Raw genomic sequence first — 22,020 nt, 5'->3', positions numbered from 1 at the left:
TTATTTTCTTTTCTAAATTTATTTTTCCATTGGTATTAAATGTTCTCATTCAGCTGTTATATCTTTTCTGGTATTATTTGGTGACTTAGTGACTTGTTTTACACTGTTGGATGATATTTATCTGTCAACGCCAATCTTTTATGATATCTGTGTTCCTTTTTGTATTGACATGCATTTATATTTATATTGTCCTTTATTATCTGCTGTCTCTTCCCCTTTGTTGCAATGTTTGCACTATTGATATGCCACATACTTCTATTATTTTCTCACTTACATGTTGTAACTACCATGTAATTGAGACCCTTATCATTTGGCATTAACCCACCCATACTTCATTTATTTTCTTATCTTTATTTCTGGGTTACTGGTGCGCAGAAATCGTGACGGTTCCATTCCTTGATAACAGCACTGAAAACTTTATACGCACGTTCATAATCTTAATTCTTTGTCACAACTTCGCACAACTGACCAGCAAGTGCACTGGGTCATCCAAGTAATAAACCTTACGTGAGTAAGGGTCTATCCCACGGAGATTGCTGGCTTGAAGCAAGCTATCGTCACTGGTGCACGAAATTGTGATCTCTGGTAATGGCTCCAAAAATTTGGTGCTCTAATCTCAATTCATAATTTGTCACAACTTTGATACAACTAACCAGTAAGTGTACTGGGTCGTCCAAGTAATAAACCTTACGTGAGTAAGGGTCGATCCCACGGAGATTGTTGGTATGAAGCAAGCTATGGTCACCTTGTAAATCTCAGTCAGGCGGATATAAAATAGTTATGGAGTTTTCGAATATTAATAATAAAATAGGGATAGAAATACTTATGTAAATCCTTGGTGAGAATTTCAGATAAGCGCATAGAGATGCTTTCGTTCCTCTGAACCTCTGCTTTCCTACTGCCTTCATCCAATCAATCCTACTCCTTTCCATGGCTGGCTTTATGCAAGGGCATCACTGTTGTCAATGGCTACATCCCATCCTCTTGTGAAAATGGTCCAAATGCTCTGTCACAGCACGGCTAATCATCTGAGGTTCTCGATCATGTTGGAATAGGATTTACCCTCCTTTTGCGTCTGTCACTACGCCCAGCACTCGCGAGTTTGAAGCTCGTCACAGTCATTCAATCCCTGAATCCTACTCGGAATACCACAGACAAGGTTTAGACTTTCCGGATTCTCATGAATGCCGCCATCAATCTAGCTTACACCATGAAGATTCTGATTAAGAGATCTAAGAGATACTCAGTCAATCTAAGGTAGAACGGAAGTGGTTGTCAGGCACGCATTCATAAGGAATGATGATGATTGTCACGTTCATCACATTCAGGTTGAAGTGCGAATGAATATCTTAGAAGCGGAACAAGTTGAATTGAATAGAAAAACAGTAGTACTTTGCATTAATCTTTGAGGAACAGCAGAGCTCCACACCTTAATCTATGGAGTGTAGAAACTCTACCGTTGAAAATACATAAGTGAAAGGTCCAGGCATGGCCGAATGGCCAGCCCCCATGATCTAAGAACTAGGCGTCCAAAGATGTCTCATACAATAGTAAAAAGTCCTATTTATAATAAACTAGCTACTAGGGTTTACAGAAGTAAGTAATTGATGCATAAATCCACTTCCGGGGCCCACTTGGTGTGTGCTTGGGCTGAACTTGAATGTTCCACGTGCAGAGGCTCTTTTTTGAGTTGAACTCCAGGTTGTAACGTATTTCTGGCGTTCAACTCTGGTTTGTGACTTGTTTCTGGCGTTTAACTCCAGATAGCAGCGTAGAATTGGCGTTCAACGCCCTTTTACGTCATCTAAACTCGTTCAAAGTATGGATTATTATACATTTCTGGAAAGCCCTGGATGTCTACTTTCTAACGCAATTGAAAGCGCGCCATGTTGAGTTCTGTAGCTCCAGAAAATCCACTTTGAGTGCAGGGAGGTCAGAATCCAACAGCATCAGCAGTCCTTCTTCAACCTCTGAATCTGGTTTTTGCTCAAGTCCCTCAATTTCAGCCAGAAAATACATGAAATCACAGAAAAACACACAAACTCATAGTAAAGTCCAGAAATGTGAATTTAACATAAAAACTAATGAAAATATCCCCTAAAAGTAACTAGATCCTACTAAAAACATACTAAAAACAATGCCAAAAAGCGTATAAATTATCCGCTCATCACAACACCAAACTTAATTGTTGCTTGTCCCCAAGCAACTGAAAATCAAATAGGATGAAAAGAAGAGAATATACTACAAATTCCAAACCATCAATGAAATATAGCTCCAATCAGATGAGCGGGACTTGTAGCTTTTTGCCTCTTGAATAGTTTTGGCATCTCACTTTATCCATTGAAGTTCAGAATGATTGGCTTCTATAGGAACTCAGAGTTCAGATAGTGTTATTGATTCTCCTAGTTCAGTATGATGATTCTTGAACACAGCTATTTTATGAGTCTTGGCCGTGGCCCTAAGCACTTTGTTTTCCAGTATTTCCACCGGATACATAAATGCCACAGACACATAATTGGGTGAACCTTTTCAGATTGTGACTCAGCTTTGCTAAAGTCCCCAATTAGAGGTGTCCAGGATTTTTAAGCTCACTCTTCTTTTGCTTTGGACCTTGACTTTAACCGCTCAGTCTCAAGTTTTCACTTGACACTTACACGCCACAAGCACATGGTTAGGGACAGCTTGGTTTAGCCACTTAGACCAGGATTTTATTCTTTTAGGCCCTCCTATCCACTGATGCTCAAAGCCTTGGGATCCTTTTTATTACCCTTGCCTTTTGGTTTTAAGGGTTGTTGGCTTTTTGCTCTTGCCTCTTGGTTTTAAGAGCTTTTGGCTTTTTCTGCTTGCTTTTTCTTTTTCTTTCTATTTTTTTTTGCCTAAATTTTTTTTTCTCCAAGCTTTGTTCTTTGCTGCTTTTTCTTGCTTCAAGAATCATTTTTTTATGATTTTTCAGATTATCAAATAACATGTCTCCTTATCATCATTCTTTCAAGAGCCAACATATTTAACATTCATTAACAACAACTTCAAAAGACATATGCACTGTTCAAGCATTCATTCAGAAAATAAGAAGCATTGTCACCACATCAATATAATTAAACTAAGTTCAAGGATAAATTCGAAACTCATGTACTTCTTGTTCTTTTGAATTAAAACATTTTTCATTTAAGAGAGGTGATGGAGTCATAGGACATTCATGACTTTAAGCCAAAGTTATTAACTACTAATAATCATGTAATGAAGACACAAACATAGATAAGCACTTAACATAGAAAACGAAAAACAGAGAAAGTAAGAACAAGGAATGAGTCCACCTTAGTGATGGTGGCGTTTCCTTCTTGAGGAACCAATGATGTCCTTGAGCTCTTCTATGTCTCTTCCTTGTCCTTGTTGCTCCTCCCTCATTGCTTTTTGATCTTCTCTTATTTCATGAAGGATGATGGAGTGCTCTTGATGTTCCACCCTTAGTTGTCCCATGTTGGAACTTAATTCTCCTAAGGAGGTGTTGATTTGCTCCCAAAAATTCTGTGGAAGGAAGTGCATCCCTTGAGGAATCTCAGGGATTTCTTGATGATGAGCTTCTCTATGCTCTCTTGATTGCTCCATCTTTTTCTTAGTGATGGGCTTGTCCTCTTCAATGAGGATATCTCCCTCTATGTCAATCCCAGCCGAATTGCATAGGTGGCAAATGAGTTGGGGAAAGGCTAACCTTGCCATAATGGAGGACTTGTTAGCCACCTTGTAGAGTTCTTGAGGTATAATCTCATGAACTTCCACCTCTTCTCCAATCATGATGCTATGGATCATGATGGCCCGGTCTATAGTAACTTCAGACCGGTTGCTAGTGGGAATGATTGAGCATTGAATGAACTCCAACCATCCTCTAGCTAAAGGCTTAAGGTCCAGTCTTCTTAGTTGAACCGATTTGCCTTTTGAGTCAATCTTCCATTGAGCTCCTTCTACACATATGTCCATGAGGACTTGGTCCAACTTTTGATCAAAGTTGACTCTCCTTGTGTAGGGGCGTGCGTTCTCTTCCATGTTTGGCAAGTTAAACGCCAACCTCACATTTTCCGGACTAAAATCTAAGTATTCCCCCCGAACCATGGTGAGATAATTCTTTGGGTTCGGGTTCTTACTTTGATCATGGTTCCTAGTGATCCATGCATTAGCATAAAACTCTTGAACCATTAGGATGCCGACTTGTTGGATGGGGTTTGTTAGAACTTCCCAACCTCTTCTTTGGATTTCATGTCGGATCTCCGGATACTCATTTCTCTTGAGTTTGAAAGGGACCTTGGGGATCACCTTCTTCTTGGCTACAACATCATAGAATTGGTCTTGATGGGCTTTGGAGATGAATCTTTCCATCTCCCATGACTCGGAGGTGGAAGCTTTTGTCTTCCCTTTCCCTTTTCTAGAGGATTCTCCAGTCTTAGGTGCCATCAATGGTAATGGAAAAAACAAAAAGCTTATGCTTTTACCACACTAAACTTAGAATTTTGCTCGCCTTCGAGCAAGAGAAGAAAGAATAGGTGAAGAAGAAGAAGAAAATATGGAGAGGAGGGGGGAGGTGTGTTTCGGCCAAGAAGAGAAAGGAGGGTTGTGTTGGGAGAAAATGAGGAAGAATGGAGGGTTATATATAGGGAAGGGAGGGGGGTAAGGTTTCGGCCATATAGGGTGGGTTGGGTGGGAAATTGATTTTTGAATTTTGAAGGTAGCTGGAGTTTATGAGGTAGGTTTATGGGGAAGAGTGGATGGATGTGAGTGGTGAAGTGGTGATAGGGAAGAGAGATTGAGGTGATTGGTGAAGAGTTTTGGGGAAGAGTGTTTATGGGATTGTGTGAAAGAGGGGTGAGAAGAAGTGAGTGGAGGTTGGTGGGGATCCTGTGGGGTTCACAGATCCTGAGGTGATTTTGTGGGGTCCACAGATCCTGAGGTGTTCAAGGATTTACAACCTTGCACCAAATTAGGCATGCAAAATGCCCTTGCACACAACTCTGGGCGTTCAGCGCCAAATTGGTGCTTGTTCTGGGCGTTGAACGCCCATTTGTAGCCTATTTCTGGCGTTGAACGCCGGAACCATGCTTGTTCTGGGCGTTCAGCGCCAGCTCTTCTCCAGGGTGCATTTCTGGCGTTCAAACACCCAGATGCTACCCATTTCTGGCGTTCAGCGCCAGAACCATGCTCTGTTCTGGCGTTGAACGCCCAAAACATGCTTCTTACTGGTGTTTAAACGCCAGTAAGGTCTTCCTCTAAGGTGTGATTTTTCTTCTGCTGTTTTTTGATTCTATTTTTAATTTTTATATTTATTTTGTGACTCCACATGATCATGAACCTAATAAAACATGAAAAACAATGAAAATTAGATAAATAAACATTGGGTTGCCTCCCAACAAGCGCTTCTTTAATGTCAATAGCTTGACAGTGGGCTCTCATGGAGCCTCACAGATGTGCAGAGCATTGTTGAGACTCCCCAACACTAAACTTAGAGTTTGGATATGGGGGTTTGACACCAAACTTAGAGTTTAGTTGTGGCCTCCCAACACCAAACTTAGAGTTTGACTGTGGGGGCTTTGTTTGACTCTGCTTTGAGAGAAGCTCTTTATGCTTCCTCTCTATGGATGCAGAGAGAGATCCTTGAGTTGTAAATACAAGGTTGTCCTCATTTATTTGAAAGATAAATTCTCCTCTGTCCACATCAATCACAGCTTTTGCTGTGGCTAGGAAGGGTCTTCCAAGGATGATGAATTCATCCTCATCCTTCCCAGTATCTAGGACTATGAAATCAGCAGGGATGTAAAGGCCTTCAACCTTTACTAACACGTCCTCTACTTGTCCATAAGCCTATTTTCTTGAATTGTCTGCCATCTCTAACGAGATTTTAGTGGCTTGCACCCCAAAGATTCCCAGTTTCTCTATTACAGAGAGGGGAATGAGGTTTATTCCTGAACCAAGGTCACACAGAGCCTTAAAGATCATGGTGCCTATGGTACAAGGTATTATGAACTTTCCAGGATCCTGTTTCTTCTGAGGCACTGTCAATTGATCCAGATCACTTAGTTCATTGGTGAACAAGGGAGGTTCGTCTTCCCAAGTCTCAATACCAAATAATTTGGCATTCAGCTTCATGATTGCACCAAGAAACTTGGCAGTTTGCTCTTCAGTAACATCCTCATTCTCTTCAGAAAAGGGATACTCATCAGAGCTCATGAATGGCATAAGGAGGTTCAATGGAATCTCTATGGTCTCTAGATGAGTCTTAGATTCCTTTGGTTCCTCAGAGGGAAACTCCTTATTGATCACTGGACGTCCCAGGAGGTCTTCCTCCTTGGGGTTCACGTCCTCTCCCACCCTTACAGGTTCGGCCATGGTAGTGAATTCAATGGCCTTGCACTCTCCTTTTGGATTTTCTTCTGTATTGCTTGGGAGAGTACTAGGAGGGATTTCAGTGATTCTTTTACTCAGCTGGCCCACTTGTGCCTCCAAATTTCTAATGGATGACCTTGTTTCATTCATGAAACTTACAGTGGCCTTGGACAGATCAGAGACTAAGTGTGCTAAATTAGAAGTATTTTGTTCAGAGTTCTCTGTCAGTTGCTGAGTGGATGATGGAAAAGGTTTATTATTGCTAAACCTGTATCGTCCACCATTATTAAAGCCTTGTTGAGGCTTTTGTTGATCCTTCTATGAGAGATTTAGATGATTTCTCCATGATGGATTATAGGTGTTTCCATAAGGTTCACCTAAATAATTCACCTCTGCTATTGCAGGGTTCTCAGGATCATAAGCTTCTTCTTTAGAAGATGCCTCTTGAATACTGTTGGATGCAGCTTGCATTCCATTCAGATTCTGAGAAATCATATTGACTTGCTGAGTCAATATTTTGTTCTGAGCCAATATGGCATTCAGAGTATCAATTTCAAGAACTCCCTTCTTCATAGGCGTCCCATTATTCACAGGATTCCTCTCAGAAGTGTACATGAACTGGTTATTAGCAACCATGTCAATGAGTTCTTGAGCTTCTGCAGGCGTTTTCTTTAGGTGAATGGATCCACCTGCAGAAGTATCCAATGACATCTTTGATAGCTCAGATAAACCATCATAGAATATATCCAGGATGGTCCATTCTGAAAGCATGTCAGAAGGACACTTTTTGATCAGCTGTTTGTATCTTTTCCAAGCTTCATAGAGGGATTCACCTTCTTTCTGTCTGAAGGTTTGAACATCCACTCTAAGCTTGCTCAGCTTTTGAGGAGGAAAGAACTTGGCTAAGAAAGCCGTGACCAGCTTATCCCAAGAGTTTAGGATGTCTTTGGGTTGAGAATCCAACCACACTCTAGCTTTGTCTCTTACAGCAAATGGGAACAGCATGAGCCTGTAGACTTCAGGATCTACTCCATTAGTCTTAACGGTATCACATATCTGCAAGAATTCAGTTAAGAACTGAAAAGGATCTTGAGATGGAAGTCCATGAAACTTGCAGTTCTGCTGCATCAGAGAAACTAGCTGAGGTTTCAGCTCAAAGTTATTTGCTCCAATGGCAGGAATGGAGATGCTTCTTCCATGTAAATTGGAATCAGTTACAGTAAAGTCACCAAGCATTCTCCTTGCATCATTATTATTTTCGGCTGCCATCTCCTCTTCCTGTTTAAAAATTTTTGAAAGGTTCTCTCTGGATTATTGTAATTTAGCTTCTCTTAGTTTCCTCTTCAGAGTCCTTTCAGGTTCTGGATCTGCTTCAACAAGAATATTCTTGTCCTTGCTCCTGCTCATATGAAAAAGAGGGAATAGAAAAATAATAATAATAGTGATCCTTTTTACCACAGTATAGAGGTCCCTGTGTGAGTAGAAGAAAAGAAGAAGAAAAAATTCGAACACAAATGGAAGAGGGGGTTCCAATTTGGTGAGTGATGTGAGGAAGAGATGATAGTAGATGAATAAATAAAATAGAAGGAGATGAGAGAGAAGGATGATTTTCGAAAATAATTTTTATGAAAAAGAATTAGTGATTTTTGAAAATAGTTTTTGAAAAAAAATTAGAAATTAAAATAATTAGTTAATAAAAAAGAATTTTTGAAAAAGAGGGAAGATATTTTCGAAAATTAGAGAGAGAGAGTTAGTTAGGTAGTTTTAAAAAAGATAAGAAACAACCAAAAAGTTAGTTAGTTAGCTGAAACAAATTTTGAAAAGATAAGAAGTTAGGAAGTTAGAAAAGATATTTTGAAATCAAATTTTTGAAAAAGATAGGGTAAGAAGATATTTTTGAAAAGATATGATTTAAATTAGTTTTTGAAAAAGATTTGATTTTTAAAATCACAATTAATGACTTGATTCATAAGAAATCACAAGATATGATTCTAGAACTCAAAGTTTGAATCTTTCTTAACAAGCAAGTATCAAACTTGAAATTTTTGAATCAAAATATTAATTGTTATTGTTTTTTCGAAAATTATGATATAAAATGAAGAAAAATATTTTTAAATTGAAAATTTGATTTGACTCATAAAAAATAACTAGATTTTAAAAATTTTTGAAAAAGTCAACTCAAATTTTCGAATTTTATGAGAGAAAAAGGGAAAGATAATTTTTTTTGATTTTTGAATTTTTTTATGATGAGAGGGAAAAACATGAAAAAGACTCAATACATGAAAATTTTGGATCAAAGTATGTGATGAATGCAAGAACACTATGAGTGTCAAGATGAACACCAAGAACACTTTGAATGTCAAGATGAACATCAAGAACATGTTTTTGAAAAATTTTAATGCAAAGAAAACATGCAAAACACCAAACTTAGAAATATTTAATGCTTAGGCACTAAGAATTCAAGAATGCATATGAAAAACAAGAAAGGATGCAAAACAAAAACATCAAGATCAAACAAGAAGACTTACCAAGAACAACTTGAAGATCATGAAGAACACTATGAATGCATGAATTTTCGAAAAATGCAATATGAATATGCAATTGACACCAAACTTTCAACTTAACTCAAAACTCAAACAAGAAACATGAAATATTGTTTTGATTTTTATGATTTTATGAAATTTTTTTTGTATTTTCTTTTAATTTTTTTCGAAAATCATTTTGAAAAAAAATAAGGATTCCAAAATTTTTAATATGAATTCCAGGAATCTTATGCTCTTTAGTCTAAAGCTCCAATCAAAGGGTCAGGCATGGCTTAATAGCCAGCCAAGCTTTAGTATGTAACTCAGACATGACAAGCCTAACATGCCCTACAGAGGAATTAGACATGGCTTTACAGCCAGCCAGGCTTCAACATACTTCATGAAACACTAGAATTCATTCTTAAAAATTCTGAAGAAAAATATATTTTTGAAAACATTTTTATTTAAAATTTTTTTTTTTCGAAAACAAAGGAGAAATTTTTGAAAGATTTTTTTTTGAAAAATTTTTGAAAACTTTTTGAAAAGAAAACGAAAAGAAAGTTACCCAATCTGAGAAACAAGATGAACCGTCAGTTGTCCAAACTCGAACAATCCCCGGCAACGGCGCCAAAAACTTGGTGCACGAAATTGTGATCTCTGGTAATGGCTCCAAAAATTTGGTGCTCTAATCTCAATTCATAATTTGTCACAACTTCGATACAACTAACCAGCAAGTGCACTGGGTTGTCCAAGTAATAAACCTTATGTGAGTAAGGGTCGATCCCACAGAGATTGTTGGTATGAAGCAAGCTATGGTCACCTTGTAAATCTTAGTCAGGCAGATATAAAATAGTTATGGAGTTTTTGAATATTAATAATAAAATAGGGATAGAAATACTTATGTAAATCCTTGGTGAGAATTTCAGATAAGCGCATAGAGATGCTTTCGTTCCTCTGAACCTCTGCTTTCCTGCTGCCTTCATCCAATCAATCCTACTCCTTTCCATGGCTGGCTTTATGCAAGGGCATCACCGTTGTCAATGGCTACATCCCATCCTCTTGTGAAAATGGTCCAAATGCTCTGTCACAGCACGGCTAATCATCTGAGGTTCTCGATCATGCTGGAATAGGATTTACCCTCCTTTTGCGTCTGTCACTACGCCCAGCACTCGCGAGTTTGAAGCTCGTCACAGTCATTCAATTCCTGAATCCTACTCGGAATACCATAGACAAGGTTTAGACTTTTCGGATTCTCATGAATGCCGCCATCAATCTAGCTTACACCACGAAGATTCTGATTAAGAGATCTAAGAGATACTCAGTCAATCTAAGGTAGAACGGAAGTGGTTGTCAGGCACGCGTTCATAAGGAATGATGATGATTGTCACGTTCATCACATTCAGGTTGAAGTGCGAATGAATATCTTAGAAGCGGAACAAGTTGAATTGAATAGAAAAACAGTAGTACTTTGCATTAATCTTTGAGGAATAACAGAGCTCCACACCTTAATGTATGGAGTGTAGAAACTCTACCATTGAAAATACATAAGTGAAAGGTCCAGGCATGGCCGAATGGCCAGCCCCCATGATCTACGAACTAGGCATCCAAAGATGTCTCATACAATAGTAAAAAGTCCTATTTATAATAAACTAGCTACTAGGGTTTACAAAAGTAAGTAATTGATGCATAAATCCACTTCCGGGGCCCACTTGGTGTGTGCTTGGGCTGAGCTTGAATGTTCCACGTGCAGAGGCTCTTTCTGGAGTTGAACGCCAGGTTGTAACGTATTTCTGGTGTTCAACTCTGGTTTGTGACTTGTTTCTGGCGTTTAACTCCAGATAGCAGTGTAGAATTGGCGTTCAACGCCCTTTTACGTCATCTAAACTCGTTCAAAGTATGGACTATTATATCTGGCTGGAAAGCCCTGGATGTCTACTTTCCAACGCAATTGAAAGCACGCCATTTTGAGTTCTGTAGCTCCAGAAAATCCACTTTGAGTGCAGGGAGGTCAGAATCCAACAGCATCAGCAGTCCTTCTTCAACCTCTGAATCTGGTTTTTGCTTAAGTCCCTCAATTTCAGCCAGAAAATACCTGAAATCACAGAAAAACACACAAACTCATAGTAAAGTCCAGAAATGTGAATTTAACATAAAAACTAATGAAAACATCCCTAAAAGTAACTAGATCCTACTGAAAACATACTAAAAATAATGCCAAAAAGCGTATAAATTATCCGCTCATCAGTCACCTTGTAAATCTCAGTCAGGCAGATTCAAATGGATATAAAGTTTTAATAATTAAAAGATAATTAAAATATGAACTAGGATAGAGATACTTATGTAATTCATTTGTGAGAATTTCAGATAAGCGTATAGAGATGCTTTCGTTCCTCTGAACTTCTGCTTTCCTGCTGTCTTCATCCAACCATTCCTACTCCTTTCCATGGCACGCTTTAGGTAGGGCATCACCGTTGTCAATGGATACATCCCATCCTCTCTGTGAAAATGGTCCAATGCGCTGTCACTGCATGGCTAATCATCTATCAGTTCTCAATCATACTGGAATAGGATTTACTATCCTTTTGCATCTGTCACTACGCCCAGCACTCGCGAGTTTGAAGCTCGTCACAGCCATCCCTTCCCAGATCCTACTTGGAATACCACAGACAAGGTTTAGACTTTCCGGATCTCAAGAATGGCCATCCATGGGTTCTAACTTATACCACGAAGATTCTAATATCTCAGACTCGGTCCTCTATATTAGATATCTAAGAGATATTCATTCTAGCTTGTTTGCATGTAGAACGGAAGTGTTTGTCAGGCACGCATTCATAAGTGAGAATGATGATGAGCGTCACATAATCATCACATTCATCATGTTCTTGGGTGCGAATGGATATCTTAGAATAGGAATAAACTTGAATTGAATAGAAAAATAGTAGTACTTTGTATTAATTCATGAGGAACAGCAGAGCTCCACACCTTAATCTATGGTGTGTAGAAACTCTACCGTTTGAAAATACATAAGTGATAATGGTTCAGGCATGGCCGAATGGCCAGCCCCCATGAAAGTCTAAGATAGCATAAAAACTAATCAAAGATCCCTTACAAAGATAGTAAAAAGTCCTATTTATACTAAACTAGTTACTAGAGTTTACAGAAATGAGTAAATGATGCAGAAATCCACTTCCGGGGCCTACTTGGTGTGTGCTTGAGCTGAGCATTGAGCTTTACACGAGTAGAGGTCTTTCTTGGAGTTGAACACCAGTTTGTAACCTATTTCTGGTGTTTAACTCCACTTTGCAACCTGTTTCTGGCGTTTGACTCCAGAATGCAGCATGGAACTGGCGTTCAACACCAGTTTACGTTGTCTATCCTTAATCAAAGTATGGACTATTATATATTGCTGGAAAGCCCTGGATGTCTACTTTCCAACGCAATTGAGAGTGCGCTATTTGGAATTCTGTAGCTCGAGAAAATCTACTTTGAGTGAAGGGAGGTCAGAATCCAACAGAATCTGCAGCCCTTCTTCAACCTCTAAATCTGATTTTCGCTCAGGTCCGTCAATTTCAGCCAGAAAATACCTGAAATCACAGAAAAACACACAAAATCATAGTAAAGTCCAGAAATGTGATTTTTATTTAAAAACTAATAAAAATATACAAAAAACTAACTAAATCATATTGAAAACTATGTAAAAACAATGCCAAAAAGCGTATAAATTATCCGCTCATCACAACACCAAACTTAAATTGTTGCTTGTCCCCAAGCAACTGAAAATCAAATAGGATAAAAAGAAGAGAATATACTATAAATTACAAAATATCAATGAAACTTAGCTCCAATCAGATGAGCGGGACTTGTAGCTTTTTGCCTCTTGAATAGTTTTGGCATCTCACTTTATCCATTAAGGTTCAGAATGATTGGCATCTATAGGAACTTAGAATTCAGATAGTGTTACTGATTCTCCTAGTTCAGTATGTTGATTCTTGAACACAGCTACTTTATGAGTCTTGGCCGTGGCCCTAAGCACTTTGTTTTCCAGTATTACCACCGGATACATAAATGCCACAGACACATAACTGGGTGAACCTTTTTAGATTGCGACTCAGCTTTGCTAAAGTCCCCAATTAGAGGTGTCTAGGGTTCTTAAGCACACTCTGTTTTTGCTTTGGACCTCAACTTTAACCGGTCAGTCTCAAGTTTTCACTTGACACCTTCACGCCACAAGCACATGGTTAGGGACAGCTTAGTTTAGCCGCTTAGGCCAGGATTTTATTCCTTTAGGCCCTCCTATCCACTGATGCTCAAAGCCTTGGATCCTTTTTATTTACCCTTGCCTTTTGGTTTTAAGGGCTATTGGCTTTTTGCTCTTGCCTTTTGGTTTAAAGAGCTTTTGGCTTTTTCTGCTTGCTTTTTCTTTTTCTTTTTCTCTTTTTGCCATTTTTTTTCTGCAAGCTTTTGTATTCACTGCTTTTTCTTGCTTCAAGAATCATTTTATGATTTTTCAGATTATCAAATAACATGTCTCTTTTTTTCTTATTCTTTAAGAGCCAACATATTTAACATTCATAAACATCAACTTCAAAAGACATATGCACTGCTCAAGCATTCATTCAGAAAACAAAAAGTATTGTCACCACATCAAAATAATTAAACTAGTTTCAAGGATGAATTTGAAACCATGTACTTCTTGTTCTTTTGTAATTAAAACATTTTTCATTCAAGAGAGGTGATGGATTCATATTCATAACTTTAAGGCATAGACACTTAGACACTAATGATCATGTAATAAGACACAAATATAAATAAACATAAAGCTCAAAAATAAAAAAACAGGAAAATAAATAAACAAGGAGATTAAGGAATGAGTCCACCTTAGTGAGGGTGGCGTCTTCCTCTTCTTGAAGAACCAATGGTGCTCTTGAGCTCCTCTATGTCTCTTCCTTGTCTTTCTTGCTCCTCCCTCATAGCTCTTTGATCTTTTCTAATTTCATGGAGGATGATGGAGTGCTCTTGGTACTCCACCCTTAGTTGTCCCATGTTGGAACTTAATTCTCCTAGGAAAGTGTTAATTTGTTCCTAATAGTTTTGTGGAGGGAAGTGCATCCCTTGAGGCATCTCAAGGATTTCATGGTGAGGAATCTCCTCATGCTCATGTTGAGGTCCATGATCTCTTGTTTGCTCCATCCTTTTCTTAGTGATGGGCTTATCCTCTTCAATGAGGATATCTCCCTCTATATCAATTCCAGCTGAATTGCAGAGGTGGCATATGAGGTGAGGAAAGGCTAACCTTGCCCAAGTGGAAGACTTGTCAGCCACCTTGTAAAGTTCTTGAGGTATAATCTCATGAACTTCCACCTCCTCTCCAATCATGATACTATGGATCATGATGGTCCGGTCTATAGTAACTTCAGACCGGTTACTAGTAGGAATGATTGAGCATTGAATGAACTCTAGCCATCCCCTAGCCACTGGTTTAAGGTCATGCCTTCTTAGTTGAACCGGCTTGCCTCTTGAGTCAATTTTCCATTGAGCTCCTTCCTCACATATGTCTATGAGGACTTGGTCCAACCTTTGATCAAATTTGACCCTTCTTGTGTAGGGGCGTGCGTTTTCTTCCATCATTGGCAAGTTGAACGCCAGCCTTATATTTTCTGGACTGAAATCTAAGTATTTTCCCCGAGCCATAGTAAGCCAATGCTTTGGATTTGGGTTCACACTTTGATCATGGTTCCTTGTGATCCATGCGTTTGCATAGAACTCTTGAACCATTAGGATCCTAACTTGTTGAATGGGGTTGGTGAGAACTTCGCAACCTTTTCTTTGAATCTCAAGTCGGATCTCCGGATACTCATTTCTTTTGAGCTTGAAAAGAACCTCAGGGATCACTTTCTTCTTGGCCACAACTTCATAGAAGTGGTCTTGATGGACCTTTGAGATGAATCTCTCCATCTCCCATGACTCAGAGGTGGAAGCAATTGCCTTCCCTTTCCTCTTTCTAGAGGTTTCTCTGGCCTTAGGTTCCATAAATGGTTATGGAAAAACAAAAAGCAATACTTTTACCACACCAAACTTAAAATGTTTGCTCGTCCCCGAGCAAAAGAAGAAAGAAAGAAGTAGAAGAAGAAGAGAAATGGAGGAGAGGGAGAGAGAGTAGGTTTCGGCCAAGTGGAAGAAGAGAGGGTTGTGTTGTGTGAAATAGAAGAAGGAATGAGGGGTTTATATAGAAGTGGGGAGGGGTTTAGAGTTCGGCCATTTAGGGTTGGGTTTGGGAGGGAAAATATTTTGAATTTGAAGGTAGGTGGGGTTTATGGGGAAGAGAGTTATGAAAAGGTGTGAAGACGAGAGAATAGGGTTAGGTGGGGATCCTGTGGGGTCCACAGATCCTAAGGTGTCAAGGATTTTTTATCCCTGTACCCTTTAGACGTGTAAAATGCCCTATACATGCAATCCTGGCGTTTAACGCCAGACTGCTGCCTATTTCTGGCGTTAAATACCACTTCCATGCTCTGTTCTGGCGTTTAACGCCAGGTAGATGCTTATTTCAGGCGTTAAACGCCAGCTTGGTGCCTGTTTCTGGCGTTAAATGCCAGACAGATGCTTGTTTCTGGCATTTAAACGCCAGATAGATGCTTGTTTCTAGCGTTTAAACGCCAGACTATTCTCTTCCAGGGTGTGCTATTTTTCATTCTATTTTTCACTCTGTTTTTGATTTTTCAGTAGTTTTTATGACTTCACATGATCATCAACCTAAAGAAAATATAAAATAACAATAGAAAATAAATAAATATAATTAGATAACATTGGGTTGCCTCCCAACAAGCGCTTCTTTAATGTCAATAGCTTGACAGTGAGCTCTCATGGAGACTCATAGATGTTCAGAGCAAGGTTGGAACCTCCCAACACCAAACTTAGAGTTTGAATGTGGGGATTCAACACCAAACTTAGCGTTTGGTTGTGGCCTACCAACACCAAACTTAGAGTTTGACTGTGGGGGCCTTGGTTGACTCTGCAGTTAGAGAAGCTTTTCATGCTTCCTCTCCATGGTTACAGAAGGAGATCCTTGAGTTTTAAACACAAGGTTATCCTCATTCAGTTGAAGAACTAACTCTCCTCTGTCCACATCAATCACAGCCCTTGCTGTGGCTAGGAAAGGTCTTCCAAGGATGATGGATTCATCCTCATCCTTCCCAGTATCCAGGATTATGAAATCAGCAGGGATGTAAAGGCCTTCAGCCTTTACTAGCACGTCCTCTACTTGTCCATAAACCTGTTTTTTGGAGTTGTCTGCCATCTCTAATGAGATTCTGGCAGCTTGCACCTCAAAGATTTCCAGTTTCTCCATTACAGAGAGTGGCATAAGGTTTATCCCAGATCCAAGGTCACATAGAGCCTTCTCAAAGGTCATGGTGCCTATGGTAAAGGGTATTAAGAACTTTCCAGGATCCTATTTCTTCTGAGGCAATGTCAGTTGATCCAAATCTCTCAGTTCATTGATGAGCAAGGGAGGTTCATCTTTCCAAGTCTCATTACCAAATAATTTGGCATTCAGCTTCATGATTGCACCAAGGTACTTGGCAACTTGCTCTTTAGTGACATCTTCATTTTCTTCAGAAGAAGAATACTCATCAGAGCTCATGAATGGCATAAGAAGGTTCAATGAAATCTCTATGGTCTCTAGATGAGTCTCAGATTCCTTTGGTTCCTCAGAGGGAAACTCCTTGTTGATCACTGGACGTTCCAGGAGGTCTTCCTCACTGGGATTCACGTCCTCTTCCTCCCTTGTAGGTTCGGCCATGATGGTTAAATCAATGGCCTTGCACTCTCTTTTTGGATTCTCTTCTGTATTGCCTGGAAGAGTACTAGGAGGAGTTTCAGTGACCCTTTTACTCAGCTGGCCCACTTGTGCCTTCAAATTTCTAATGGAGGACCTCGTTTCATTCATGAAAGTTAGAGTGGCCTTAGATAGATCAGAGACTATGTTTGCTAATCTAGATGGATCCTGCTCAAAGCTCTCTGTCTTTTGCTGAGTGGATGATGGAAAAGGCTTGCTATTGCTAAACCTGTTTCTTCCACCATTGTTAAAGCCTTGTTGAGGCTTTTGTTGATCCTTCCATGAGAAATTTGGATGATTTTTCCATGAGGGATTATAGGTGTTTCCATATGGTTCACCGATGTAATTCACCTCTGCTATTGCAGGGTTCTCAAGATCATAAGCTTCTTCTTCAGAAGATGCCTCTTTAGTACTGTTGGATGATTCCTTCAATCCATTCAGGCTCTGAGAAATTATATTGACTTGCTGAGTCAATATTTTATTCTGAGCCAATATGACATTTAGAGTATCAATTTCAAGAACTCCCTTCCTCATAGGCGTCCCATTATTCACAGGATTCATTTTAGAAGTGTACATGAACTAGTTATTTGCAACCATGTCAATGAGTTTTTGAGCTTCTGCAGGCGTTTTCTTTAGGTGAATGGATCCACCTGCAGAATGGTCCAGTGACATCTTTGATAACTCAGACAGACCATCATAGAATATATTCAGGATGGTCCATTCTGAAAGAATGTCAGAAGGACACTTTTTGGTCAGTTCCTTGTATCTCTCCCAAGCTTCATAGAGGGATTCACCTTCTTTCTGTCTGAAGGTTTGAACACCCACTCTAAGCTTGCTAAGCTTTTGAGGAGGAAAGAACTTGGCTAAGAAAGCCGTGACCAGCTTATCCCAAGAGTTCAGGCTATTTTTAGGTTGAGAGTCCAACCATACTCTAGCTCTGTCTCTTACAGCAAACGGGAAAAGCATAAGCCTGTAGACCTCAGGATCAACCCCATTGGTCTTAACAGTATCACAGATCTGCAAGAATTCAGTTAAGAACTGAAAAGGATCTTCGGATGGAAGTGCATGAAACTTGTAGTTCTTGTTGCATCAGAGAAACTAATTGAGGTTTAAGCTCAAAATTGTTTGCTCCAATGGCAGGGATTGAGATGCTTCTTCCATGTAAATTGGAATTTGGTGCAGTAAAGTCACTAAGCATCTTCCTTGCATTTTTATTATTTTTGGCCATGTTTTCTTCTTTTTCGAAAATTTCTGTCAGATTTTCTCCAGAGAATTGTGCTTTGGCTTCCCTTAGCTTCCTCTTCAGAGTCCTTTCAGGTTCAGGATCAGCTTCAACAAGAATGTTCTTATCCTTGTTCCTTCTCATATGAAAAAGAAGAAAACAGAAAAGAAAATATGGAATCCTCTATGTCACAGTATAGAGATTCCTGTATGCGAGTATAAGAATAGAAGAATAGAAGAAGAGAAATTCGAACACCAAGAGGAAGAGAGGGTTCGAATTTTGAGATGAAGAGAAGTGTTAGTAAATAAATAAATAATTAGAAGGAGAAGAGAGAGAGGGAATTTTGAAAATTAATTAAATTAAAAATAAAATTTAAAGTTAAATTTTGAAAATTAAAATTGAAATCAAATTAAATTAAAAATTAAAACAATTAGTTAATAAAAAAAAGAAATTTGAAAAAAGGGGAAGGGATTTTCGAAAATTAGAGAGAGAAAATTAGTTAGATAGTTTTGAAAAAGATATGATTGAAACAAAAAGATAGGATTGATTAAAAAAATTTGAAAATCAATTTTAAAAAGGTAAGAAGTTAGAAAGGAAGTTAGAAAAGATTTTGAAATTGATTTTGAAAAAGATGTGATTGAAACTTAATTTGAAAAAGATTTGAAAAAGAAATTTAAGAAGATTTGATTTTAAAAATTAAAGTTGATTACTTGACAAACAAAAAACTAAAAAGATATGATTCTAGAGTTTAAAGATTGAACCTTTCTTACTAGGCAAGTAACAAACTCAATATTTTTTTGAATCAATCACATTAATTGTTAGTAAAGATTTGAAATTATGAAACAAAATAAGAAAAAGATTTTTGAAAATCATTTTGGAATTTTCGAAAATTATGAAAGAAAAATGAAAAAGATTTGATTTTTGAAAAAGATTTGAAAAAGATAATATTTTTAAATTGAAAATTTGATTTGACTCATAAGAAATAACTAAATTTTAAAAATTTTTGACTAAATCAAATCAAATTTTAGAAAATTATGAGTGAAATAAGAGAAAGATATTTTTTTTATTTTTGAATTTTCAATGAAGAAAGAGAAAAACAATCCAAAGACTCAATGCATGAAAATTTTGGATCAAAACATGTGATGCATGCAAGAACACTATGAATGTCAAGATGAACACCAAGAACACTTTGAATGTCAAGATGAATACCAAGAACTTATTTTTGAAAAATTTTCAAGAAAAGAAAACATGCAAGACACCAAACTTAAAATTTTTTTTATTCTTTAGACATTAACAAATTGAAAATGCATATAAAAAACAAGAAAAGACACAAAACAAGAAAATATGAAGATCAAACAAGAAGACTGGCCAAGAACAACTTGAAGATCATGAAGAATGCAATGCATGAAATTTTCGAAAATAATTTTTAGAAAATTAAAAAGATGCAATTGACACCAAACTTAAAACTTGACTCTAGACTCAAACAAGAAACACAAAATATTTTTGGTTTTATTATTTTATTAAACTTTTTTGATTTTTTTCTTCGAAATTTAATTAGGAAAAACGAAAAAAGAAGAAGTTTTTTTTGTATTTTTCGAAAATAAGAAATAAAAAGCTTAAAATTAAAATAAAATTACCTAATTTGAGCAACAAGATGAACTGTCAGTTGTCCAAACTCGAACAATCCCCGGCAACAGCGCCAAAAACTTGGTGCGCAGAAATCGTGACGATTTCATTCCTTGGTAACAGCGCTGAAAACTTTATATGCACGTTCATAATCTTAATTCTTTGTCACAACTTCGCACAACTGACCAGCAAGTGCACTGGGTCGTCCAAGTAATAAACCGTACGTGAGTAAGGGTCGATCCCACGGAGATTGTCGGCTTGAAGCAAGCTATGGTCACCTTGTAAATCTCGGTCAGGCGGATTCAAATGGATATAGAGTTTTAATAATTAAAAGATAATTAAAATATGAACTAGGATAGAGATACTTATGTAATTCATTAGTGAGAATTTCAAATAAGCGTATAGAGATGCTTTCGTTCCTCTGAACCTCTGCTTTCCTGCTGTCTTCATCCAACCATTCCTACTCCTTTCCATGGCAAGCTTTATGTAGGGCATCACCGTTGTCAATGGCTACATCCCATCCTCTCTGTGAAAAAGGTCCAATGCGCTGTCACTGTATGGCTAATCATCTGTCGGTTCTCGATCATACTGAAATAGGATTTAATATCCTTTTGTGTCTGTCACTACGCCCAGCACTCGCGAGTTTGAAGCTCGTCACAGCCATCCCTTCCTAGATCCTACTCAGAATACCACAGACAAGTTTAGACTTTCTGGATCTCAAGCATGGCCATCCATGGGTTCTAACTTATACCACGAAGATTCTAATATCTCGGACTCGGTCCTCTGTATTAGATATCTAAGAGATATTCATTCTAGCTTGTTTGCATGTAGAACGGAAGTGTTTGTCAGGCACGCGTTCATAAGTGAGAATGATGATGAGCGTCACATAATCATCACATTCATCATGTTCTTGGGTGCGAATGGATATCTTAGAATAGGAATAAACTTGAATTGAATAGAAAAATAGTAGTACTTTGTATTAATTCATGAGGAACAGCAGAGCTCCACACCTTAATCTATGGTGTGTAGAAACTCTACCGTTTGAAAATACATAAGTGATAATGGTTCAGGCATGGCCGAATGGCCAGCCCCCATGAAAGTCTAAGATAGCATAAAAACTAATCAAAGATCCCTTACAAAGATAGTAAAAAGTCCTCTTTATACTAAACTAGTTACTAGGGTTTACAGAAATGAGTAAATGATGCAGAAATCCACTTTCGGGGCCCACTTGGTGTGTGCTTGGGTTGAGCATTGAGCTTTACACGTGTAGAGGTCTTTCTTGGAGTTGAACGCCAGTTTGTAACCTGTTTCTGGCGTTTAACTCCACCTTGCAACCTGTTTCTGGCGTTTGACTCCAGAATGCAGCATGGAACTGGTGTTCAACGCTAGTTTACGTCGTCTATTCTTAATCAAAGTATGGACTATTATATATTGATGGAAAGCCCTGGATGTCTACTTTCCCACTCAATTGAGAGCGCGCTATTTGGAGTTCTGTAGCTCCAGAAAATCCACTTTGAGTGCAGGGAGGTCAGAATCCAACAGCATCTGCAGTCCTTCTTCAACCTCTAAATTTGATTTTTGCTCAGGTCCCTCAATTTCAGCCAGAAAATACCTGAAATCACAGAAAAACACACAAACTCATAGTAAAGTCTAGAAATATGATGTTTATTCAAAAACTAATACAAATATACTAAAAACTAACTAAATCATACTGAAAACTATGTAAAAACAATGCCAAAAAGCGTATAAATTATCCGCTCATCAGTTACTCTTCTTCTCTTTTTCTTTCAGGATGGCCACCCGGAAGGGAACCGGAAGACGTTTACATGGGGAGACAGACAAATCCATCTGCAAAATCTTCAGAAAAAAGCATCAGTTGAAGCTACCCATCCACTTGAACATCTCAGCATGCACCGAGGATGGTGCAATCTTTAAGTGTGGGGAGGTCGATATCGATCTCCATGGGTTAGTTACTCTTCTATCTCAACACCAATGGTTTATTTTCCTTGTTAGTTGTTGCATTTACATGTTTGATTGTATATTTGTTTGATTTTTTTTGTGCATATCTTACCACCACTTGGTTAAAGTAATATTTTCTTTTTCAAGAAACTTTTTAAAGTATTTCACTAATTTGAATAAAATTTAATGTTAAACTTGTTTGAAGAAATATTATGCCGGAACATGGTTTAGAGCTCGAACATACAAAACCAGTGAGATTTTTGAGCATATTTGATTGGTTGCATTTTATCAACCAAAATTCTGTTTTAGTGTGTATTTTTCTTTCTAAAATTGTGATCTTTGTCTTGCTTAATTCTATATTTCCATTATTTGATGTATGCATACACTTATATGATTGAGGTCTTTGTTTCACTGAACTTACATACCCATATGGCCTTACCCTTTCATTAACCCTTGCAAACCAATTTGAGCTTATTTTACCCAAT

The 22,020-nt window shown here is 38.0% G+C and overlaps 1 non-coding gene across 1 annotated transcript; it reads left to right on the top strand.

The window, feature by feature from the left end:
- Window positions 1-17,458: 17,458 nt before the first annotated feature.
- Window positions 17,459-17,562, top strand: LOC112760478 (small nucleolar RNA R71). Its single transcript, XR_003180916.1, has one exon. It is a non-coding gene; the product is annotated as a small nucleolar RNA R71 (small nucleolar RNA).
- Window positions 17,563-22,020: the final 4,458 nt, after the last annotated feature.

This window comes from Arachis hypogaea, chromosome 16 (assembly GCF_003086295.3).
Source record: "Arachis hypogaea cultivar Tifrunner chromosome 16, arahy.Tifrunner.gnm2.J5K5, whole genome shotgun sequence".
NCBI lineage: Eukaryota > Viridiplantae > Streptophyta > Magnoliopsida > Fabales > Fabaceae > Arachis > Arachis hypogaea.
This window is presented reverse-complemented; position numbering and strand designations above follow the sequence as displayed.